At 38.7% G+C, this 8,243-nt stretch overlaps 1 long non-coding RNA gene across 2 annotated transcripts in view; it reads left to right on the forward strand.

Moving 5' to 3' along the window:
* The window catches only part of LOC133660598 (uncharacterized), a 45,873-nt gene that overhangs the window by 14,475 nt on the left and 23,155 nt on the right, over positions 1-8,243 (forward strand). The gene's annotated exons all lie outside the window — the stretch shown is intronic.

Consider the following 8,243-nt stretch of genomic DNA (forward strand, 5'->3'; position numbering starts at 1 on the left):
TCGGGTGTTACCATTTAGAGGTCAATTGTACGGAATATGTACTGTACTGAATAAAAGTTTCAATCAATCAAAAACAATTTTCTGCAAGTACAAAAACATTGAGTTCAAAAACTATTTTCTTTAATTAAAAACGATTTTCAGGTATTAAAACTATTTTCTTGAATTAAAAAACGATTTTCAAGTATAAAAACAATTTCTTCAATTAAAAAACGATTTTCAAGTATAAAAACAATTTTCTGCATGTACAAAAAACAAATAGAGAGTATAAAAACAATTTTCTTCAATTAAAAAAAACAACAAGTATAACAAATGTTTTATTAAAAAACGATTTGCAAGTTCAAAATCAATTTTTTGCAAGTACAAAAACGAATCGCGAGTAGAAAAACACTTTTTTTTTAGATAATAAAAATTATTCGCAAGTAAAAACAATTTTCTTCAAGTTAAAACTTTTGGCAGTGATATTCCACCCTGCGTGATCCACACACTTGCACTCGTAATTCTCACTTTACAATGACAGGTGATACTGCCGAGTCAATTGAAGGTCGTCAGAGCGACTTTTATTTGCGCATGGTGCCGTCCGCCAATAATAACAAAAAAGAAGAAACAGGGTGGGGAGTAAAATGGCGGACAGGGTAATAATATAATCATTTTTTTACTTGCAGAAAAGGCTGTTTTTTTCCTTTGCGAATCATTTTTCTTTTTTATTGGAGAAAATCAACTTTTATTTGTTTAAATTGTTTTTGTATTTGCAGAAAAAAAAAATGACTTGCAGAAATTTGTTTTGTACTTGCGAAACGTTTTCTTTAATCAATTAATTGTATTTTATTTTACCTGTGAATAGTTTTTGTAGTTGGAAAAAATGTTTTTATACTTGCGAATGGTTTTTTTATTTGCAGAAAATCGTTGTTGTTTTTTTACTTGCTGTCATTTTATTAAATGGAAGAAAATTGTTGTTTTACTTGCGAATGGTTTTTAATAGAATTATTATTATTATTATTTTTACTTGTGAATCTTTTTCTGTAATCAATTAATTTTATTTTATTTTAACTGTGAATTGTTTTTTTAGTTGAAAAAAAATTGTTTTTATACTTGCAGAATTTTTTTAAATACTTTTTATTTGCAGAAAATTGTTTTGTTTTTACTTGCAGTAATTTTTTTAAATGGAAGAAAATTGTTTTTTTACTTGCGAATTCTTTTTTATAGAATTATTATTTTATTTTTTTTACTTGTCAATCGTTGGGCAAGAGTAAAAACGTTTTTGAGTGTTAGTGGAGTTTTGGCATTAATTTCACTCCTAAGTTGATTCTTGTATTCACAAAGCAACTCAACTTTACATTTAGTTCTTACTTTTTTATTATTAATTTTTATTTTATTTGAATTTCTACTATATATTTTTTTTATTTTTACTTTAGTTTCTTTTGTAGTTTCTTTTTTATATTTATTATCAAATTTATTAGAAATATTTATTGCTCTGTACTGCTGTAGAAAAACTATTTTTGATTGAATTTGAGAGGTCTGACTTAAATAATGTGTTTATTTACAGTGCTGTTAGATTCTACATCAAATAAATGTTACAAAATGACATGACAAAGCATCACACATTTTTTTTAGATTCTCCTCTAGATCAATCAATCAATCAATGTTTATTTATATAGCCCTAAATCACAAGTGTCTCAAAGGGCTGTACAAGCCACAACGACATCCTCGGTACAGAGCCCACATACGGGCAAGGAAAACTCACCCCAGTGGGACGTCAATGTGAATGACTATGAGAAACCTTGGAGAGGACCGCATATGTGGGTAACCCCCCCCCCCCCCTCTAGGGGAGACCGAAAGCAATGGATGTCGAGTGGGTCTGACATAATATTGTGAAAGTCCAACACATCAGCGAGAGTCCAGTCCATGGTGGGGCCAGCAGGAACCATCCCGAGTGGAGACAGGTCAGTAGCGTAGAGATGTCCCCATCTGATGAACAGGCTAGCGGTCCACCCCGGGTTTGGAGCAGAGTAGAAAAGAAAAGAAAAGAAACGGCAGATCAACTGGTCTAAACAGGGAGTCTATTTAAAGGCTAGAGTATACAAATGAGTTTTAAGATGAGACTTAAATGCTTCTACTGAGGTAGCATCTCTAACTTTTACCGGGAGGGCATTCCATAATATTGGAGCCCGAATAGAAAACGCTCTATAGCCCGCAGACTTTTTTTGGGCTCTGGGAATCACTAATAAGCCGGAGTTCTTTGAACGCAGATTTCTTGCCGGGACATATGGTACAATACAATCGGCAAGATAGGCAGGAGCTTGACCGTGTAGTATTTTATACGTAAGTAGTAAAACCTTAAAGTCGCATCTTAGGTGCACAGGAAGCCAGTGCAGGTGAGCCAGTATAGGCGTAATATGATCAAACTTTCTTGTTTTTGTCAAAAGTCTAGCAGCCGCATTTTGTACCATCTGTAATCTTTTAATGCTAGACATAGGGAGGCCCGAAAATAAAACGTTACAGTAATCGAGACGAGATGTAACGAACGCATGAATAATGATCTCAGCATCGCTTGTGGACAAAATGGGACGAATTTTAGTGATATTACGGAGATGAAAGAAGGCCGTTTTAGTAACACTCTTAATGTGTGACTCAAACGAGAGAGTTGGGTCGAAGATAATACCCAGATTTTTTACCGAGTCGCCTTGTTTAATTGTTTGGTTGTCAAATGTTAAGGTGGTATTATTAAAGAGATGTCGGTGTTGAGCAGGACCGATAATCAGCATTTCCGTTTTCTTAGCGTTGAGTTGCAAAAAGTTAGCGGACATCCATTGTTTAATTTCATTAAGACACGCCTCCAGCTGACTACAATCCGGCGTGTTGGTCAGCTTTAGGGGCATGTAGAGTTGGGTGTCATCCGCATAACAGTGAAAGCTAACACCGTATTTGCGTATGATGTCACCTAGCGGCAGCATGTAAATACTAAAGAGTGCAGGGCCAAGAACCGAACCCTGGGGAACTCCGCACGTTACCTTAACATAGTCCGAGGTCACATTGTTATGGGAGACACACTGCATCCTGTCAGTAAGATAAGAGTTAAACCAAGACAAGGCTAAGTCTGACATCCCAATACGCGTTTTGATACGCTCTAATAAAATATTATGATCAACAGTATCGAAAGCGGCGCTAAGATCAAGAAGCAGCAACATAGATGAAGCATCAGAATCCATCGTTAGCAATAGATCATTAGTCATTTTTGCGAGGGCTGTCTCCGTAGAGTGATTTGCCCTGAAACCGGATTGAAAAGGTTCACAGAGATTGTTAGACGCTAAGTGTTCATTTAGCTGCTGTGCGACAATTTTTTAGAGGATTTTCGAGATAAACGGAAGGTGGGACACCGGCCGGTAGTTCACCATGAGGTCGGGATCGAGGTTAGGTCTTTTGAGTAGAGGATGAATAACCGCTTTTTTGAATGCTAGGGGAACAGTACCAGAGGAAAGTGATAAGTTTATAATATTTAACACTGATGGACCTAATAAAACAAAAAGCTCCTTGATAAGTTTCCCATGAATTGGGTCAAGTAAACATGTTGTTTGTTTTGTCCCATTTACACATTTTAACAATTCCTCTAATGTTATTTCATCAAAGAGAGAGAGACTATTTTGGAGGGCAGTGTCCGTCGTATATACAGTAGTATCTGTGTTAATAGAACCCAGTTGTAGCTGAGATGCGTTGTCTTTAATCTCTTTTCTAATGACTTCAATTTTCTTATTAAAGACATTCATAAAGTCATCTGCTGAGTGGGTGGAGCTACTGGGAGGAGTCCCTTGTTGGGTTAGCGATGCTACTGTACTAAACAGAAATTTAGGATCATTTTTGTTGAGGTGGATGAGATTTGAGTAATATTTAGCTTTAGCTGAGGTAAGCATGCGTTTATAAGTTATTAAACTATCACACCATGCTTGATGGAAAACCTCAAGTTTAGTCGCACGCCATTTGCGTTCCAGCTTTCTACATGATAATTTCTGGGCTTTAGTTTCTTCTGTAAACCATGGGGTACGCCTTTTAGGGGCCCTTTTTAGCTTTAGCGGTGCTACACTATCAATGGTGTCGCGCAGGGCGTCATTAAAGTTGTTAGTGAGGTTATCAATAGAGCCCACATAATTTGGGAATGGTGCCATTACCGAAGGCAGTAGGTCAGTAAGAGTCGTCGTTGCGGGTGCTATAGTAGTTATTATTATTATTATTAGTTTGTTGACAATGAGTCAGAACTTCGAATTTTATAAGGTAATGATCGGACATTACTTTAGTGTACGGGAGTATCGTAACTTTAGAGGTGGTGACACCCCTGACAAGCACTAGATCTATCGTATTACCGTTGCGATGCGTGGGTTCATTTATTATTTGTGTAAGACCACAGCTATCAATTATAGTCTGGAGCGCCACGCATGGAGGGTCCGATGGGGTATTCATATGTATATTAAAGTCCCCCATTATGATTATATTGTCGGCGTGCGTCACTAGATCGGCAACAAACTCTGAGAATTCACTGATGACGTCCGAATAGGGCCCAGGGGGGCGGTAGATGACAGCCAGGTGGAGAGGCAGCGGTGTGACAAACCTCAAAGTGAGCACCTCAATCGAGTTATATTTATTATTTAGGTTAGGTGTAAGATTATAGTTTTCATTGTATATTAGTGCGACACCCCCTCCCCTTTTAAGAGGTCGGGCAACATGTGTATTGGTATAGCCAGGAGGAGATGCTTCATTTAGCGCAAAAAATTCGTCTGGTTTGAGCCAGGTCTCGGCGAGACCAACGACGTCAAGTTTGTTGTCTCTAATGACTTCATTAACTAATAACGTTTTGGAAGATAATGATCTTATGTTTAAAAAGCCCATATTATAGGTAGTGGGCTGTTTTGAGGATTGTTTGTTGAAATTATCCGAAGTAGCAATATTAATAATGTTGCGTTTATTATGCGTATTGCACTTTAAATAGTTTCGACCATATCTAGGAATTGATACGACGGGGATATTCAGATTGTTTGCTTGATGTTGCGATAAACTGAACGCATCATAGTTAGCTACCTCAGTACAATGTATGTCTGCCTCTGACACGGTCACAAAAGAAAAAACATTATGTGAGTTGTGTTTTATTCTAAGAGAATTGCTATGTGTGCAGGGATTATCCAGCCTGACTCCGGCTAGTTCTAGTTTAAATGGCTTCTTACCCGGAGACTCCACGTTTCTTTGGTTAGCTTTTCTCTTTGTTGTTAGCCCAGCTCGGCATCCCCGCTTCTGCTTCCGCTCGCACCGCTTATGTCGTCTCCATTGGCGGTCACCGCTAGCACTTGACTCCGCTGCTACAAAGGCCGCTCAATGTAGCCCACGAAGTATTCCCATGCTAGCGAGGAGGTCCACCGTACATGCATCTTTCAGTCTATAACGACCCGATCCATCCACATCCAGAATTGTCTGTCGGTCGTATGTGATCACAGAGTGTTCACGCTTTGAGCCAGCCATGAAATTGACAGAAATGACGGGTGTTTTTTGCCAAATCGCTCTACACTCCCAAGAGCGTTAGCAGAGCCGCTGCATTCTCATGCGATGCGCCGCCATGCATTTGTGTATTGATAATAATTACAATTATTTTTATTATCAATTCCCACAGAAAAATACATCTTATTTACACTAAGTCGGCATTAAGCAAAAATACCATCCATACATACATTTTCTACCATTACAATAAATCATGAAGTCCATCCATCCATCCATCTTCTTCCGCTTATCTGAGGTCGGGTCGCGGGGGCAGCAGCCTAAGCAGGGAAGGCCAGACTTCCCTCTCCCCAGCCACCTCGTCCAGCTCCTCCCGGGGGATCCCGAGGCGTTCCCAGGCCAGCCGGGAGACATAGTCTTCCCAACGTGTCCTGGGCCTCCCCAGTGGCCTCCTAACAATCTACCTTCAACAGTCTTGAAGGTAGAAAAGCGCTATACAAGTATAACCCATTTATCATTTATATGTTATACTATGAAGTTATTTTCCATTTAACTTAACCAATTTTAGATTATTTTTATTCAAAATCGCTGAATTTTCACATTTGCCGTTCAAATACCGAGAAGAGACTTGCGGTGAGTCACCAGCCAGTTGAGGCACGTCACTGCGTTGAGCCTCACCATGGATTGCGCAATGACTCAGCTAACTGCTGGCCTGCTGTGCAGTGAGACCGTATTGCTATATGAATTATATTATACATTTCCATAGTTTAGTTATCTGAGGTATATAATGTACAGTGTATTTTGTCAACAACTGTATGTGTGTAACATATTTCTTGTGCTGAGCAATCATAAAACGGCTGTGAAGACGCACTGGCTGAGGCTCGCAGTAATCCCGCCTCCTGGTGGTAGAGGCCGCTAGTGATCCCAGAGATCATTCTTGCGACTACTCGGCTGCAGAAGAAGTGACAACAAGCAGCAACAGTTAGCAGCGATCGTTTATTGTTTCCTCTTGCCTGGACTATTAACATGGAGGATTACATATCTAACATAAAACAGTTTTCTAAACTGGACATTCAATCGAAGCAGGAGGTAATAATTAAAGGATCATCTCCATCGAGACAGAGAGACTTTTAAAACTGAAGAAAGATAAGGAAGACTTCTTTAAACAAGTTATCGATGCTTTTGTTCAAAAGGAGCTGCGCATGGACTTCATTTATAAGTAAAGGTAAGACCATAATAACGTTTTTTTTAATTAAATGTGCTTTTTTGTGTGCTACAGTTTGTATGTGTAAAGTTAAAGTACCAACGATTGTCACACACACACACACTAGGTGTGGTGAAATTTGTCCTCTGCATTTGACCCATCCCCTTGTTCACCCCCTGGGAGGTGAGGGGAGCAGTGAGCAGCAGCAGCGCCGCGTCCGGGAATCATTTTTGGTGATTTAACCCCCAATTCCAACCCTTGATGCTGAGTGCCAAGCAGGGAAGAATGCTGGTATGAGCTTTTAAACATAACCCGTTAACTGCTGCCAATCAAATGGTGAATAAGATACTCTTTAGGGTTCATATGTTTGTAAATCTGACTGTGATGAAGTCAGTGCCTCACCAGCCATGAACCTCACTGCATGTCACTGGTATATATGTATATATATATGTGTATGTATGTATACATGTACAGTTTATATTTCTTATATATACATTATATATATATATATATATATATGTGTGTGTGTATGTATATGTGTATATACGTTAGGCCAGGAAAAAACACAGAGGCTATTTCATCCCTACAAGCCTGTTTCGCAGGTTTCCAGGGAAATCTGTGAAAATAAATATTTGTTCTAGAACAATAGGTATACGTAAATAAGAAATTTTGGTTCATTCTTCTGTGATTCATCATGGACAAAAACATGAATAAACAAGAAAACAGGTCATTGTTTGGGTGGTGATATACAGTATATTTCTCAGGTTTGACAAGTAACGTGTTGCATTATTTTCAGAGAACATAATAAATATATTGCACTTAAATAAAATCAACTAAACAACACAGCCCTGTTTGGTGCTCAGATTACAAGGTAAAAAAAAAAAGCATGTCAATAAAGCGGCGTCGTTTTGTACATTTTACATTCATAGAAACAATAAATATTCAGTTTGACTTCCTGAAGTGTCTTTATGTACACGTTCAAACACTTTTAGCAGGGCTAGAGCTACAAGAACTGCAACTTTCTTCAACGTAAACGTGCGCTAGTGAAATACAGAATGCGGGAGTTTTGAGTCCAAATACTGTCGAGGCTTGGCTGCGTGTGACGAGTCCTTGTTTGAAGTCTGCATTTTGATGTGTGTGTTACCTTGAAGGCTTGCAATGTAGGAGTTGGAGTACTCCCTTATATCTTATCTGTAGTAGAACAATGAGCCTGTATTCCTTTCTGGAGAGGGTGGGGGCTTTCTTCGTATGCAAGAAGTTGTCTCTTCCGTTTGAATGTTAGACCAATTCGAGAAGCCGGTGTGAGTGTATTGGTGTGGGCTGGTCTCCTGAAGCTTCAGTAAAACTTGATAATATTCCTATTCTGTCTTGATGGTCCTTCTTACTCTGCATATATGTTATCTGAAAGAACTTGGGATTGACCAGTGACTTTAATTCCCTGAGAGGGAATACTGGGCAGACGCAACAACGGACAAAATGACCGGAAACTTCTCTCATTGTGAGCTAATTCTCCAACATGCTACACGGCATCCTTCTTTTTCTATGTGACGTTAGAATTAACTCGCTA

This window comes from Entelurus aequoreus, linkage group LG11 (genome assembly GCF_033978785.1).
Source record: "Entelurus aequoreus isolate RoL-2023_Sb linkage group LG11, RoL_Eaeq_v1.1, whole genome shotgun sequence".
In the NCBI taxonomy this organism is placed as follows: Eukaryota; Metazoa; Chordata; class Actinopteri; order Syngnathiformes; family Syngnathidae; genus Entelurus; species Entelurus aequoreus.